The sequence below is a fragment of the Vidua chalybeata genome, chromosome 5 (assembly GCF_026979565.1).
Source record: "Vidua chalybeata isolate OUT-0048 chromosome 5, bVidCha1 merged haplotype, whole genome shotgun sequence".
Classification (NCBI taxonomy): Eukaryota; Metazoa; Chordata; class Aves; order Passeriformes; family Viduidae; genus Vidua; species Vidua chalybeata.
Window position 1 is genome coordinate 21,081,154 of NC_071534.1, and position 17,238 is coordinate 21,098,391.

The window sequence follows — 17,238 nt, forward strand, 5'->3', positions numbered from 1 at the left end:
CTTTACCTGAGAGTGACAGTGTCACTGTCATCAGGAAGGATCTGGGGAGAGGTTTGGCAATAGCCCTGGCATGGGCTCTGTAACATGGGGCTTGGTCCGGGTCCACCAGCGTGGCTGCAGAGTAAGAATCTCGGTGCCACACAGCTGTGCCTGCTTCCTGCAGGGTGGGATGGAGTCAATAAATGGTAACATTTGCTGGAAAGCATTTGGATCATATTGAAATGATTTATGAATTCAAACTGAACTTGCAGAAGAGCTCAAGGGTGAGATTAGTGTGACTGCTAAGGCTGCATCTTAGGCTGGCACTGGCAGGCTGCATCAGGATTTTTGACCCAAAAGCTCAGGAAGAAGTCCTGATTCCTGTGCCAGTAGCAAAGCTGACTTCTTGTCAGGATTTTGCCACTGGACTTACATTGACTGTACTGGCTCAGAGATAGCAGCCTGAGCATCCCTTTGACAGGAGAGCTTAGCTTAGTAGCTGGTGTGGGAGGAAGAGTTATTTGCATGCCCTCTTTCTGTCTTTATGCAGAAAATTGCAAAGTTGTAGAATAATTTGGGTTGGAAGAGATCTGTGGAGGCCATCTAGTGCTACATCTTGCTCAAAGGTCAGTCAAGTTCATGTAACTGTAGCATCTTCTGCGTGAGCTCAGAGGGGAAGTGCATTCTGCAGTGCCAACAACTCCATCGTGTCCTGGAAGGTGAGAGGTGACCGCTGCTCCACTGTGTGCCTGCAGCTGTTTCCTTCCCTGTGCTGCCAGGCTTGGTTGTTGCTTGCAGCTGTTTCACTGGGGTGTGGAGAAGAAAAACTGCAATGTGTTTAACTTTGATTTAGACAAGATGTATTCTTTGTGATTGCTTTCAGTTTGCCTGAAATGCAATCATTTCTGGCATACCGTGTCCAGTGCTGGCTCCTGCTGCTTCCAGCATGGTTTGAGGGCTGGAACTGGGTGGGGGAAGAGAAAGGAAACAGGAAAGCAACTGTGAGAGCTCATCTGTTATTTGTCAGGAAGGATAATTGATTGCTTTCTAGAAGCACCTCCCAAGGAACAGAGAGCTGACTTTTCCGTGTCTTTCCTGCCAACTGGTGTAACATTCCCCAGCAGACGGCAGGTGAAGCCAGGCAACTCCAGCTGTAGCTGTGGGTTAAGGTACTTGCTGCAATTAGTGATTTCTAAATGTTTCTAAGTGCCAAATACTAATCCAGGAGCTTCTAGTGACTTGCACCATCCAACCCCATTGCTGACCTCACTGGAGATGGGCCATCTTCTGTCCTGGGAGCTCTCTGTTCACCTTGGGCTTGCACTGACCCTTCAAGCCAAACCTGGAACCCTTGGGTGCTGCATCTCTTCCCTTTGCTGGTTGGTGGAGGCAACCCCACAAACCAAGTCCTTGCCCACAGAGCCAGCCTGAGTGTGCCAAGCCCAGCATTCCCCCGTGTCACCTGTGGCAGAGGAGAAAGCTCCTGGCTTGTGTGAGCCCCATAAGCAGGGAAGCAATGAGAATACCAGAGCTGAAAGTATACTGGAGGATTTTTGTTTCTGGCAAGAGGCAGTTGTCTCCTGCAGGTCTCTGACAGTGCAGCAGGGACTGTTTGGCTCCTGAGATGCAGTGGCCACCAGCCCATGACCAGACTCTAGGAGTCAGCCTTCCCACTTGGAGAAACCTTGCCACGCTTGGCCCCTTTCCTGCTGCAGCACACCAATGCCAGAGTGCCAAGGAGGAGATGCACAGAGCCGGCACTGGGAGCAGCTGTCCCAGTTTGTGGAAACTTTATTGCCTTTTTAAGGACATGCAGAGAGCTGTGCTCTAACTTTAGCACAAAGGTATGGTTGACTTGGCTTCTTTTATTAATGGATGAGTATAAATATATCTGCTCTTGGTGCCTGTCTTGTTCTTCCATGTGTAAACACTGAGCTCTGTCCCAGCTCCTTTTGATGATAAATTCCTTGTCTTTTGAATCACAAATCACCTTTTTGTGTGTCAGGAGGAAGCGTCAAAGCCCAAAGTCACTTTGTTTTTTATAGCATCAGCCCTCTCCAACTGAACTCCGCTCAGACATCACCGATTTCACGGAGCTCTGCAACAACAGCAGATCTGGCGTGTTTACGGTCTTACTGAAGTAGCCTTTGAGCTCCTCTGGAGCCCTGCTGCCACAGAGCGCTGCAGTCCTCTCTTATTTTTGCAGGGATGTCTCCCGTCCTTCCCGGTGGGAGGCTGGGAAACCTCGCTTCCCGTTCAAAACACCAGGGCTTTTCTTTTTCGGTCAGTGCTTCTGCTGAGTCCTGCTGCTTCTGCTCCACAAGAAGCGGTTCTCCAGAAATAGCTCCTTGCTTCTGGCTGAGCACGGCTCACGTGGGCGCGATGCCGCTGGCTGTCCCCGCGCTCTCCCCCAGTGCAGGGCAGCTGCAGATGCCCGTGCCCACAGCACAAGGGGCTGGGGAGGGATTTTGGCTCACCCCAGTGTGAATGTGGGTGAGCTGCCTGCTCTGCTGGTCCTACTCGGCTGCAGGGCTTGAAGGTGAGAAAGGAAAAGGGAGAATCAGTGCCATCCGTGCAAAGCTTTGCACACGTGGTAGAAAGCTTCTGTGGAGGGCTGATCGAAAAGTTTGGGGACAAAATGAAAAAGTCAGAATTGGGGGAAAGCTGGTGTGTACTGAACTTGCACAGTGACCTTGAGGGTGAGGGCTGAGCTGGCTGCAGAGCTGTGACCCAGGTATAACACTTATTTCTTCTCTGGGGACCTGCAATGGGGTTTGTGCTAAAGGAACAGAAATGATCCCCTTGATTCCCACTAACAGCGTGATGTGACCTGCACTGAGCTGAGAGCCGGTGCATCCAGAGGTCTGGAGAGGTGAGTCTGACACGCTTCACGGGGTCAGATTGGGTGAGACAGCCTTGAAGCATCGGAGATGACAGCTGTGGTGAAGCCGACTCATCCCTGGTTGAGATCCAGGTCCTGCTGTGGTTGAGAGGGTCATTAGCTCTGGAGGGGAGGCCAGGCAGAGCCTGGCTCAGCAATTTGGGTCACTGAGCAGCTGTGCAAAATATCTCTTCAGCCCTGGGCTCTCAGATAGTTTTGACTTGAAAAGAGCAAATATCTGGAGTTACTGCAGGGTTGAGGGAAAAGCCCCATTCCCACAGGCTTGTTACATCAAATTGCTCTTGCACTATGGATTTGGTATGTGTCAACAGCAGCAAGAGTAAGTACTGGGGCCTGTGCTGGCAAGTCACTGGCCCCCAGTGTTATCCAGGAGCCGTGGGGCTCCTGAAAGGCCTCCTAACCATCAGTCAGTGTCCTCACACCAAAACTGGGCAAAAACCCTGTGTGCAGAGCTAAGGGAGCTTGCTCTGGTTGTCCCCGCAAAGACCAGCACGCAAGAAGCAGCTGTAAGGCATCCCTAGTAGCAAGGAGGGTCATAAATAACCCCAGGGATGGGATACCAGACCTCCTGATTTTCCTTTGGCTGATCCTGGAGCCTTCAAGCTCTCATTTATGTTGCGTTCCACTGAGGAATGGTGTCCTAAAAACAAAGAAAATGAAACTGAAGCCAAAAATTCCCTCCAGGGGCTGAACAGATTTGCACCTGGCCAGAGCTGCTCAAATTGTGGGAGTGGTGACCATCAATGGCTCCCAGCAATTGCCTGAGGTGCTTAGAGCCATGACAGCACCCTGAGAGGTGTCTCAGGTGAGACATCCCATCAGCTGCACAAAACCCACTGTGATTTGCAGGCCAGGTGTGACCTGGCACTGCAGGGGGAACTGGGGAGTTCCGTGCATTTAGAAAACCAAATACTCTGGAGTCTTGCCTGTCTCTGGCATGCCCTTATCCTGCTTGCAAGTCCCTGGCAGCTGCCTTTCCCCAAGGCCTCCACTAGAAATCTTGACAAAAACAAAGGGGTCCTTTGAGAAACACCTTGGCTGAGCATCCCTCTCACTGGGGGTGACTGATTGCACCAGGGACATGTACTGTGTGGCTGTGGCGCAGAGCCAGGAGCCACTTTGTCCCTGTGATGTAGCAGTGTCCAGCTCTACTTGGAGCTGCACAGATGCATGGTGGATTTTAACTCTGGTTTCCTTTTGAAAAATGTGAAATATTGATAATCTTGTGCCTTTTTATGACTTCCTGTCCCCTTGCAGGGGATCCTCACAGCTAAGAGGCTCTAGGGGAACAGGAGCATTTTTATGGGCACTGCCGTGGCTGAGATCTCAGCAATCTTGTGTGTGCAGGAGGTGTGTCCTGAATAAGGGTCTGGGTAGAGTACATCTCAGATGTGACCCCTGGAGATTTTGCTCACCACATGTATTCACGTCATTCCCTCCCTGCCACTGCAGCTCCATCGGTCTCCTGGGGCCACATGTTTCTAGAACAGCTACCAGCACTGAGTCTGAGCATCTGTGCCCAAAATTCAATGAGAGTTGCCAGAAGGAGAGAAGAGGCAGTGGATGAATCTTATCTTTTCTGCTTTGCAAACAATCAGGTCCCAAGCTCTGAGCTCTGCTATGCTGCCCTGACTGATTGGCTTGGTGGTAGGTGGCTGCTCAGGGAGTGCTGCAGAACAGAAGTTATCTTTTTCCAAATCCTTTGCTTCTGCCCTCTGACAGCCAAGAAGTACTCATGGAACAAAGTCCTAACATGCTCAGAGGCATGTTTCATGCCCAGAAATGTTTCTGGCCTCAGTTTCACTCCAGGCATTGGGGAAAATACAAATGCTTTTAAAAGCTGCCATCTCATCATCTAAGTCAGAGAAACCAAGAGCCACGAATGTGCCCAAAGGGATGACCCACAGGAACAACAGGGCTTGAGCACACAGGACAATGCAAGGCAGAAAAAGCAGAAAGGCACATTTTGAATGGTACTTTAGTAGTCTGGTCATCTGGATAAAATTAAAAGGGGAACCAGGACCAATAAAGCCAGATCTAGCCAGCCTCCCAGGACTCACTGCAGGACTCAGCAGGACTATGAGTACCCAGAGCTGTCTTACCCACCATGGCAGTCAAGGCTGTGACATTTCTGGGATTCCTCTATCCAGGACAGTTATTATTCCACTTCATTTTACAATTCATTTTTTAACACCTCTTTTCTTTGACTAGTAGCCCTGGCATGGGCTCTGTAACATGGGGCTTGGTCCATGTTGCTCCTAACAACCTGGAGAGGCTTCAGAGCTTGGGAGCTACCAGCCCTCACCTCCCAAAGCCACAGCGAGGTGCCTGGGTCTGTGATAGCTCAGGAATCTCCTGGCTTTCCATGTGCAGGGAAGCCATTTCCAGATCCTGAGCTGTGCTGCAGTGCTGAGGGTCTGTGGCCACACCAGGGACAGGACTGGCTTCTTCTCTTTCACCTTGCAGGTGTCACTTACCAGTGAAGAGTGGCAAACTCAGGACCCAGTCTCAGACCTGGCCTGCTGGTGGTCTGATTTTACAGCTGCTTCCTGCAAAAAAACAAGCCCCTGGGTGGGAAATATGGAGGACCAAAGGATCTTCAGCATGATGCTAATGCTAAAAATTGGGTCCAAAAGTTGACCAAAAGGTGAAGGGAGGAACCACACAGCCTGGCAAGGGTGATGGAGTAGCCTGGCACTGGGGCCTCTGGAGGGTACAGAATAATAGTCACAATAATTTAGGTATGGCAAAAGTAGCAAGAGTCATTTAGATTCCACCCAGCATACCAAGAGCTGGAAGTTAGGTCATGTGCATAAGAGGACAGGAATTTCCCTTAGGTCTTCAGGAAATGTATGGGCCCATGCTGGGGTCCCAAAACTGGAGCAACTGGATAAGCCCAGGGCAATGTTTGTGTGTTGCTTCAATGCTGTTCACACGGGCTTACCATGGCAGCACCCTCAGAGGTGGGTGAAGCTGTTCCAGTGCTGCCAGGTTCAGCTGCCATGAAATCACCCGTGGCATTTTACAGGAGACATTTGCCTGTGTGGGGATGTTTGTGCTTGGGGTCATGTCTATTTTTGCTTCTATGCCTTGTATTTTTAAATTGGGTTTGATCGGCACACAATGCCTGCAGCACAGCTCCTTTCAGATCATCTGTCATGTCAGAAAATGGTTTTGAATATCTGTCTGCTCATTTCAAGCTAAATATTTACTCTGTAATTAGCTCATTTTGTTTCAAATGCTTTTTTTTTAAAAAAAAAAAGTATGAATGAAAAGTCAGTCAGTATTAAGTTGCCTAAGTGGGTGGGAATAAGCAGGTGGAAAGCAAAACAACTTCTGCAAAGCTGGTGTGGGTGTTTAGCTTTCACAAAATTTTTTGTTTCTCTTTTCCCCTGTGATCATCACTGTGAAAATTTGCTCTATTGGTTTCTGTGCCAGGACATGCTGGGGATATTGCAGCTGTGTGTGTGGAGGTGAGGGAAAAGTCTTCAGCCCAGGCTGTCTCCACCTGACAGCACTCCTCGATGATGTCCCTAGCTGGGCTCTCATCCCTGGAGCCATCAATGCCCGGCCCCCAGGATGCTATCTGGGTCCTTCCAGGGTGGGTGCAATGCAGTTGTTGTGGTGTGGCAGCACTTGAGGCATCTCTGACACAGCCCCTGGTCCAAGGCACACCTCATGTGTGGTGTGCAGAGATGAAAAATGATGGAGAACTGGGGCAAATGTGGTTTCATGTTTTTCTGCTGCTAGAGTAGTAAAAGTTGTGCTCTCACAGAGAGGCTCATGCAGTCACACGTGGGCGAAGATAGAAAGGAAGGAGCATGTTGCATACTTCACTGGGGCACTCAAAAAGCATCTGCTGATGTTGTAAATTTATTTCCAAGGTGCCCAAACCCGTGGCTTCTGGTTCACCTGTGAGTTCAGAGGGAAGGAAAAAGAAAGAAAATATTTACATCAACCTCACTCAGGCTAAAAATATTTCTTTTAGGTTCCTGGCAAGCCAAAAGCTTCCTGACACCTTGGCATTGTGTTGCATCAGGAGTATACATGGTTTGATTTTGCTTTCAGATAAAAACAACATTTCCAAGCTCCACTCCCAAGGCAGATCTCCTTCCTATCCCTAGTATACTTCTGAACCCCTGCATGAGGGCAGGGAGCAAGACACTGCCAAGTGACACGGCTGCCTCCTGGCTGCCTGAGGCTGCCCAGCTGGGGGAATGTGGGATCCTATTGCCCTGCACCAGCACACTCAGATCAGCAGATGGAAGCTGCCTCTGGATTTCAAACAGGAAAGAAAGGTAAGAAATGAGGATAAAGATTGAAATTTAAACCTAAAATATAACTTCAAAGGACATAACAGTTAAGCTGCTGGGGGAAATGTCTGAAGTTTAGGGACTTGATTTTGTGAATGGCTGCAAATGCGAGCTTCCCGCTGGACCTGAATTCAGTGGCAGGGGAACTCTGCCTCAGAGCACAACCTTACTTTTAATTACTTCTAGCTAAATCTGTATGAAGTAATTGTGTACTATTAAACTATCTCACTCAACATAAGATAACTCTACTTTCATTCTTCTTATCCTGTATAAATAAGACACATATCCACTGGCTGTTGTGTAAATAACCTCATTGCCTCACCCCTGCCAAGGGGTGGCCCTTCTCTTTCTGTTTCACCTTCTCACCTCTGATGCCTTTTGGCTATGTTACCTCCCGTCAGCATACCTAAAGCCAAGCAAAAACTTGCTGATTGCAGTAGTAAGTCGTATTTTCTGAGCCACTGCTGTCTTATTGTGTCTGCTCTAACCCTCTCTGAGCAGGGAATACTGAACGAGATGCTCTGATGCACTGCAGGATTAGGTGCTGGTTCTTCACACTGTCCGTTTCTGCACACGCTGGATCATCATAAGCTGCTCTAAAAAGTTAACTGGGTACATGAGCTCATGAGCCCAATCCTAGAGCTATAATTTGGAAGTGAGTGATTAAATTTTCTACTTAAAATAAACTGGCTGAGAATTATAAAGTCATGGAATAGTTTGGGTTGGAAGGGACTTTAAAGATCATGGATTCCAGCTCCTCTGCCATGGGCAGAGATACCTTCCACTAGACCAGGTTACTCAGAGCTTCATCCAGCCTGGCCTTGAACACTTCCAGGGATGTGGCATCCACACGTTCTCTGGGCAACCTGTTCCTATGCCTCACTCCCTCACAGTAAGGAATTTTTCCTTTTATCTAACCTAAACCTACTCTTTCAGTTTGAATCCATTCCCCCATGTCACTATGAGCCCTGCACAAAGTTTCTCCCCATCTTACATGTAGGCTTCCTTCAGGTACTGGTGGAAGGATCTTATTAGGTCACTCTAGGCCTTCTCTATTCCAGGCTGACCAAACCCTATTCTCAGTCTTTCCTCATAGGAGAGGTGCTCCATCCCTTAGATCATCTTGGGGGCATTTCTCTTTCCTTTTTGCATTTCATTCCTCCCTGTCGATGTGCACCGTCTTGCACAGCAGTGTGGATGTCCTGCAAGGCAGATCCTGTGGGTGCGCTGATAAATCTCCTTGGCCTCCCTGCCCAGTGCCCCCAGCTGGGATATGGACTGTGCTCACCACTGTGGTGAGCTCCTTGGCCACTGATCAGGCTTAGGGGCTCCTGTGATTTTGTGTCAATACTGCTTTCCAGGGCAGCTTTGTGTGCAATGCCTGACATGCCAGCAGACACAATGTGCTTCAGAAGAAGTGTCCATGACGTTTTCCCTCAGGCAGAAAATCCCTCTCTGCAGAGGGAACCTGTTAGCCTGCTTTGTTCTGGCAGCTGGAGGCTCATGGTGGCCAAGATGTGTCATGCTTGGGGGTCTTGTGGTGATTCTGGTAATGTGGTTCATGTAGATCTCCTCTGAAGGCATTTCTCCAAGGTTTCAGGTTAGGAAACTGCCCCAGGAATGCTATGAGCTGTGTTACAATTCCTGCTAAATCACCAGCCAAAATCATCAGAATGTTTCTTGATAGTTTCTGGACTTGGGAGCATAGGGATACTGTTTGTGGAGCTGATGGGATGATCCCACAAGAAAGGTCCTGCTAGTGCTTATGCTTTTCCAGCATCATGGAGCACTTTCAGCCATAGAGGCTTGCAGAGTGGCTATTCCCACATCACCAGTGTTTTCTGGTAATTTCTCACATTAAGCTTTGCCCTGCAGAAGCTCAGAGACTTCTAGGATCCTGTTGCTGGTAGCCATCAACTGTTTTTGGAAAATGGATTGAAAATCCCGTGCCCTAGTGGAGCCTGTTTTAGGCTTGGAGTGTTGAGGCTGAGCAGAGCCCAGCAGAAATGGTATTTTCCATGTGAGCCCACGGAGGGTAGTGACCAGGGGTGTCACCTCCAAATGATGAGCTGGGCAAGAGGGGGGGCTGCCTGTGCTGAGGCTGGTGCAGGGGTGCCCTCCCAGCACAGCACAATGTGAGTGGGAGGAAAAGGAAGCAGAACAGCAGTGAGAGCAGAGAAACCATCTCAGTCACGATGCCTTTCTGATGGCACCATGTCTGGCACCCACACGGTGGGGCCTTTGGGCTTACCCCACAGGAAGAAGATGAAATACCAGTCATGTGGAGAAAGAGGAGGAGGGGAAACACCATGGAAAAGGGAATCTCCAACATTTCTGTTGGGAGAAGTGGAGCAAGGGGAATGGGCTCTTAGAGTTGTTAGGCTGGGAAGTGCCGTTTGCACAGAATCACGGTGCAGAGTGGCACCAACTCTCCCTCTTGTGGGCATTTCCCTCTGCTTTGTGTAGTCTGGTAGCTGCTGGGCCTGCCAGCTGCCCTGAACCTCTGCTGGCTTCATCCCAGTGAGATGGTTCAGAACTCCTCTATTAAACACTCAGGGTGGCCTGAGCTCTAGAGCCCGCACCTGGAGTGCCCTGGCATCGTGCTTATCACTCACCAGGTGAGAGGCACTACTCTGTCTGCAAAATGAAACTCCTGAAAGCAGGACCCATGAAAAGGGAGCAGCAGATATGGAATCAATGACTTCCCACACTAACTCCTTGAAGGTCAGACTGGCCAGGACTTCACTTTTCTGCTTTCCTCTCACTTCGCTCAAGTCAGTCTTTATTTTGTTTAAAAACCCAAACAAGTCAAAACTTACCATGTTCCCATCTGAATTTCCATCTGAACTCCTCCCCTGCCCCAAAGATTCTCTCTCAGCCCAGACTGTGCTCATGGATGAGACATTTGTATTACCCTTTTTTTGACACAAAAGGCCTGCCTGCTTTGTCTGGTTATCTGCAGTCACATTTCTTTTCCTGATTTTTTGGTCTGTGGTCCCAGTGTGTCCTTGACTATTTTTTTTTTAATAATTTGGACCGTCTCTGCCCCAATAAGTAGGTGAGGCCCTGTATGTCTTTCTGTGAGGGCCAGCGTCCCTCTCTCAGCTCCATGAGCTGCAGGTCTACAATAGCAGCACATAAATGCTGGCCTTCTGCTCAGGAGGATAATAAATCCAGTGTAATTTGACCCTTGCTGTAAACTCATAGACAAGTCACAAAATTAGCACTGAAACACGGATAAGGAGCATGAATTCATTTAGAGCAGAGTGAAATTCACCACGTGGAGTGAAATCTCTGCTGCAGCTGATGGGGAAGGAAATAAAAGGACTGCAGGCTAAGATAAGCAATTTCCAGACAGATGCTGCCACAGACCAGCTGGATCCGACCAGCTGTGCACCAACACTGGAGCACTTAGCAGGAGGAGGAAGATCAAAAAATAAAACCATGGTGTTTGGGGAACTCACAATTAAAAAGGCATGAGAGATGGGACCCCTGCATGTGCAGAGATCTTTGAGGGTAATGGAGCTTCATTTTTATTGTTGGTTTTTTTTTTTTTTTTTTTTTTTTTTTTTTTTTTTTGGATGAGCACGCCTTAAAGCTGTTTGTGAATGGTTAGAAAGTGATTATTGGATTTTTGTCTTTGTGCATTGGCTGATCTTCTGCAAAGTCACCAAGTCAGCAGGTTGTTTTAAACAGTTTGACTTAGTAAGGCTTCAGCCATGTCTGAAGTATATTTTGTGGGGCATGTATAAGAGGATTAACAAAAAATATGAATTCATGAAGAATTCTGCCTATGGCTGTTAAATGCAAGCATGCAAATATAACCTTTGGAAGTCGTTTAGCCTCAAGTTGCTGTAATGGAATAGAGCTGTTCCTGCTTCTTACACTTTCTCTAGGCACCTGCCACTAGTGTTGTTGGGGGAAGAGGCTAGATAGATAAGATAGCTGTCCATGAATCCTGTGTATGGTTACAGGTGAGCTTTCCAAAGATGCCCAGCCTGGGACATGTGTATATGGAACCCCAGACCCCAAAAAGCTGGAAGGGCTGGCCAGGCTGAGCATTTGGCAGGGACGCTGTGTTACACCTGCACCACTACCTAAGGAACCACTGGTCCAGGATTCTCAGCAGAAGTGAAATCTTCCAGTATTTGTATTTTTTGTGCCAGTATCTTGCAGCCAGTAGCGGGCCTCAGCACTGTGGTTGTCTTGCCAGCAGGACCCTGAAGTGGACAGGGCAAAAGATCTGTTTGGAAGCACAGCAAAGGAAACAACAGGGAAAAGATGCAGAACAGAGACCCCACCCCAACTGAGTGGTAAATGTTCTGTTCAGGCAGCCAGGCCACAGGTGCTATGCTTAGGGTGCTCACTGCTGCCCAGTGCTTGAAGAAAACTATGATTATTTTGCCAAGTATTTTTTTTTCAGTGGGATCAGTTTTCCTGCAGGAGTTCCCAGTAAGACCAGCAGAGCACAGAAAGCACTACTGGATTAGGGGCTGCTTAAACTGGTGCTGCTTCTCAGAAGAGAAGAACTCCTGGTTGCTCCTCTCCTCCCTAAGGGTGCACTTGGTGTGGAACGATAATGCAAAATGAGACCTTGAACTTTGAAAAGGGCCAACTGCAGCTGGAAGCGAGAACCTGCTGGAGCTCATTAAAAGGCAAGTGTAAACATCAATAAAAATGAGGGGTAGATCTTCGCTTCCCCACGGGCTCTTATCTCGCAGAGGATCCATGCTTTGTGGATGAGAGGCTGTTTTGCAGGCACAGGAAATGAAAACATTAGTCTTTTTTCTCTCTTTTCACCCCATGAAACTCAGGCAAAGGGAAACCCTAATCTGTATGGGCTGTTCCACTAGTTAGACAGTGCTGCCTGGAGTTTTGGAGGATGGCTCTATGGGTGTTCCTTCCACAAAGGATGCCTGCGTAAGTAGCTCTGCCTGCCCGTCCCTCCCGTCAGCGTGTGTTGGTCCAGCTGTGTGACAAACCAGACCACAGAACTCATCTGGCTTCAAAAATACACTCTCCAAAAGATAAACACAGTTACTTCAAACTCAGACCAGTTCCTTAATCCAGCTCATTTGAAGCCCTCATAATGAGCTGCACAGGCATTGTGGGGTGGGGGAGGATCTGCTGTCATTACCTCCAAATCCAATTTAAACACATGCACAGCCTCATATTAAGTGCTGCTAGCTTGAGGGCCATTGCCTGCCCAATGGACTGAGAAGGAAATTTGCAGCTGTATCATCCAATTTTACCATGTAGTGATGGACTCTCCCACTCTTTTTTTTGGGAGGCTGAGAGACCACAGCTAAGTTGTGCACTGTGTGCTAAGGCCCAGTGCCTCCTCTTCCTTGAGGAGCAGTTCAGCCAGGAGGAATTATTTATTGTTGCTGGCTCCCTTCAGACTCTGGGCATGGCTGTTGGTGTGTCCCAAGGAAGGGAGGGTTGTGAATAGGGCACTTGTTTGCACAGTGGCTCAGCTGTGTCAGTGCTGAGGCTGCTCTCGCTCTGGTCTTGGCCATGCTGCAGTTGCTGCTGCCTTTGCAGGTATATGGGTAAGCACCTCTCCAGCAGCACCCAGGAACCTTGCAAGGCACCACCCATATGCCCAAGGCACTGGGAAGAGGAGAGTTAGGACATTCTCTGGAATAAGGCATGGAATGGAGAGCCACTCCTTCCAGCTGCCTGGATTTCATTAAACCTATCACTAAATCCCAGCCTTAGCCATGTTGTAAATGTCTCTGTTGCAGCTTCCTGTGGGTAGCTCTGAGCTGCAGAGCTCAGGATGGCAGGCAGACACCCAATACTGAATGCAGGCTGATTGCTTGAACTTTTCTGCCCATATGTGTTTTTGTGGCCCTGCCTTTCTCAGTTGTCCTTCAGAAGGCTCTAGTTACAATATTTTATTGATGATGAGGGACGAGGGAGAAATTCCTCTCTTACTTTAGTGTTTCAAAGGGTAGTACACAAACTCTTGAGGGCCAGCATGGTGTTACAAAGTCTGATCCACCTGAAGAGACTGTTGCGTGCCACATTTCCCACTGACTCTTGGAGATCTCCAGGGTTGCACTGGCATAACCTGTGTTCTTACCTCTAAAAAATATTTTTCTCCTTTTGCTCCTGGGTGAGTGAGGCTTTAAAATCTGTCTGTTGTTCTCTAATCATACTCTTCCCTTCTTAAACTGCACTCACAGTTTCCCACCAAAATCCTCAGTCCTTTTGTGCTCTGCATTCCCAGTCCTTCCCCAAAGAGAACTGCTGCAGCCTCAGAGACAGCCTCAGTTTCTGTATTGTAGCCTAAATATTCTTGTCCTGGATTGCCCTTCTGCTTTTCCCGCACATTCTCCCACTGAATGCAAGCACTGGTGTGCAAGAAGTGTCTTGTTTAGCCGAGATAAACATTTTTCCCAGGTGCTGTGTAGAGTTAACACAGATTGTGAGATGCCTCAATAATTGCACAGGAGCTGTGGGTCATGTCTGTGTTATGTTGATAGTCACTAAAGGCTGGGTTCTGTGAGCACTGGAGCGAAGGTAAAGCTACCTCTGACTCTACGGCACAGGGCTTGATCCCGGAGAGAATCCATGCCGAGACACTGGTAAGTACATAGCACAGCTCTGCAAACTCACAGCCCAAATCTTGTCCTGATGCTGAAATCTTCTGCTCCTAGTCCTTGCTCTTCCTTTTAAGCAAACAGGTCAGGTCACTTCTCAGCTGCTGAAACCCATCAGTGTACAGGAGCCCTGCCTGGAGGCATTGCTAAGAATAGTGTCTAAGAACAAGGGGAAGAGAGGAGTGAGCCTGGAATGGGATTTGGCCACTGCCATCATCAGTTAGACTCCATCTCATTTCCTACAAGCAGTAGAGGCTACACAACTCTCACAGTTTTGGATAGTGCTCTTAAGTGACAGTCTTCTGCTTTTCAGATTACTGAAGTCAATGGCAGGGCTGGCCAAAAGCCAATGCTCTTGCCCTGCTAAAAGATCCCATTACTGTATCCCTCACCTCTCCAGCTCAAGCTGCTGTGAGTGCAGGACTCTCACCTGTCAGTCTGCATGGACTGAGCTGCAGGCTCCTGAAACAAAGCACAAATGAGTCTCTCAGAAGAAGCTGTATTTCAGCAAAATGCCATAGAAACCACAGCTGCGTTACGAAGGGCCTTTTCTCTGGCATTATGCAAGACGTAATTATGTAAGTTGTTGTTATATAATATTCCTGGCTTTTTTGGAGTGCCAGCCTCCCCCTGACCACAGCAGTGTGTATTACTTACGTCACGTCACTCTTTATACAACCCAGGCTCGCAGCAGAGCTGGGGCTGCTGTCATCACTGCTCCCAGCCATGGGACCCTTGGCTGCTCTCAGGGCTTTTTAAAAATTGTGTTGTGGGGAAAAAATAGTTCATTGAAAATAAAAAAATTATTTGATCAAAATATCCATTTGTTCCTCTGAGACATTTTGCTGTGTAAGCACACAAGATGGTTTGGTTTGTTTCTTGAAGATGGACTGGATTTTGGAACATCTCTGTCTCTTTCTTTCTGGAGATGGAGATTCTGTAAAATTTATTTCACAAACTTACTTCAAATGAAAAAGAAATCTGTGATTTCTGCCAGTGCCTCTCTCTTGGGTGCCCATTTCCCTACTTGCAGCAGGTCTGGCTGCAGAGGAAACAGAGCTAGAAATTTGTTCTCTTAACCACCAGTGTGAGGGACTGCTGGGCTCTCCAACATTCATTTTCCGGCCCCATTTCCAGGGGTTGGATTTCTCTCTTCACAACAGTGATAGTCTAGGAAAAAAATTGAATGTGGCCAAACAAACTTAGATCTGGTCCATCCCTGTGGCTTGTGTGTGTTTCACTGTGTCCCCCAGCTCTACCTGGGTGACTGAGCCTCACAGTAATAGCCCCAAACCAGCTGGTGTTTCTGAAACTATACCCAAGAGTCAATCCCTGCTCTTTCACTGGTGTCTGTGGGCTCAAGCAAGTCATAGAACTTCTTTCATCCCCCATCAAAGGGGAGGACAAGTGGCTTTTCTGTCCATGGAATTGTGACACAGTCTAAATTAATTAATACCTGTAGAAAGGTTTGCCAGCTGTGGAGGGTGGAGCAAGGCACAGGTGGGATTGCACCCACTGTTTTGCCAGAGATGGCTCTTTACCTGCCTGCTGAGCCTGTTAGGTGGGGGGGACCTTTCCTAAGCACCTTTTGGTAGCATTTTTGGGTACAAACAAGCCCCATGAAGTCTCTAGAACAGTATTTCTCCTCGCGGCAATACGTTGAGTCTCAGCTGTGGCTTCACTGCTGTCCCATGGGATCTTCCTGTGTCCCCATGCCATCACTCCAGCCCTCTGCAATATCAAGGCTGAGGGACGGGGGGGAAGGCACAGCATCCCAAGTGACCAAGGAATAACGATGTCTCTACATCCCGCACTGAAAATGAACCCATTGCAAAAGTTCTGCACCCAGCGCTGCAGCCCTGCCTGTCCCGGGGTCACCTTCCTACCCCCGAAATGAGAGGGCTGCCTGCCGGCCGGCTCCCCGAGCCTCCCAATCGCGGCAGGGCTGGGACGCACCCCCCGGTGCCCGCGGCTCGGTCTCCCGTGGCCACGAGGTGGCAGCAAGTCCTGGCCCACGGGGCCGAAGCCGCGGCACCTCCGGGCCGGGCTGGGGACCCGCGCCGGACACCGAGCCACGGAGCGGCCGGGCTGGGAAGGGTCCCCGAGTCACCCAGGGCACCCCACCCTGCTCGAGCAGGGGCTGCCCGAGCACGTCCATCCGAGGGGCTTTGCAGTGGGCTGAAAGCGGCCGCATTGCGCCAGCGACGCACCCCAAAGCCTGGCCAAAAGCATCCGAGGTCCATTTCTGCTGGTTTAGTGAAAGTGCTTCAGGTGTGGGTGTGGAGACGCAGCCACGTGTGCCGGCACGGCCCTGGTGTGGGCAGAGCTGCTTGAAACAGGCTATTCAGTCACCTGGTGCATTTTAAAGGAGGCAGCCCTTGTGCTAGCTCTCTGTGGTTTGTGTTTATCCAGATGATTACGCAAGTGATAGATTTTACCCCGAGGGGAAGACAAGAGGACCGTAGATACTAAAATGTTATGTCCTTTTCATGGCTGCGGGGTTGAGGGGTGGTCTGGTGCATTATAAAACTTCTAGTATTTCTGTAGACTATTTATTTAAGCTCTAGGGAGAAGAGCTTATGATTTCATTTCATTACTACTTTGATTGCAGGAAAAAAGCAATATAGAATCGCATACTCATTTTAAGTATTCTGACAATTTAATGTTAATGTCCATACCAGGACTTTTGGCTTCACAGCCCTGGGGAAAGCTACAGCGAGCAAAGAGTCGACCCATTTCAAATGGAGTTATTACAACAACAGTGTGGTTCCAGCTTGGGGAATATACAGAGCTCGGTGCATAAGCAGCAGCCTCTCATGTACCGGGAGCACCTTTCTCTTGTGTCTGAAAGGTGTGTAAACCAGTAAGATCAGTGTTCAGGATCCTGCCCAAGCCTGGAAGGATACAAATGCTTCTTTACTGCTGTGAGGATGAGGGCAGTGATGCTGCAGATATGTCATCTCCTCTGTCTCAGCCCTGTGCTGTGGAGAACTGCACAGGGAATGAGTTGGAGGAGTACTAATCTCTATTCCATCAGTTGAGCTTAGTTTGGGTAATTGGTAGTGACCTGGTGTTTGCACGGGTAAATCAGGATGAAATCCTGACGTGTTGATGTAGAAAATTGAAGTATTGGATGTAGATTTTTGCATGTGAAGCAAACTAGTACATAGAGGAGATGGAAGGGAAGGATTTCAGAGTCTCAAGCTGACTTGGCTGACAGAGGCTTGCAACATGTAGTGGCCAAAATGTCCTTACCTCGAGGCTTGGATGCCAGCTGACACCTCCACTGGACTTTTGCCACCCTTCTTACCCACAGCATTCCCTTTAAACCTCTGTGTTTCTTAGGCATGTGAGGCTCTGTGCCTCCATCATCCTTGCTGCCCAATTACCATTGTACATGGGCACTTCTCTCCCCTTGCAAGGCTGGAGCAGGGAG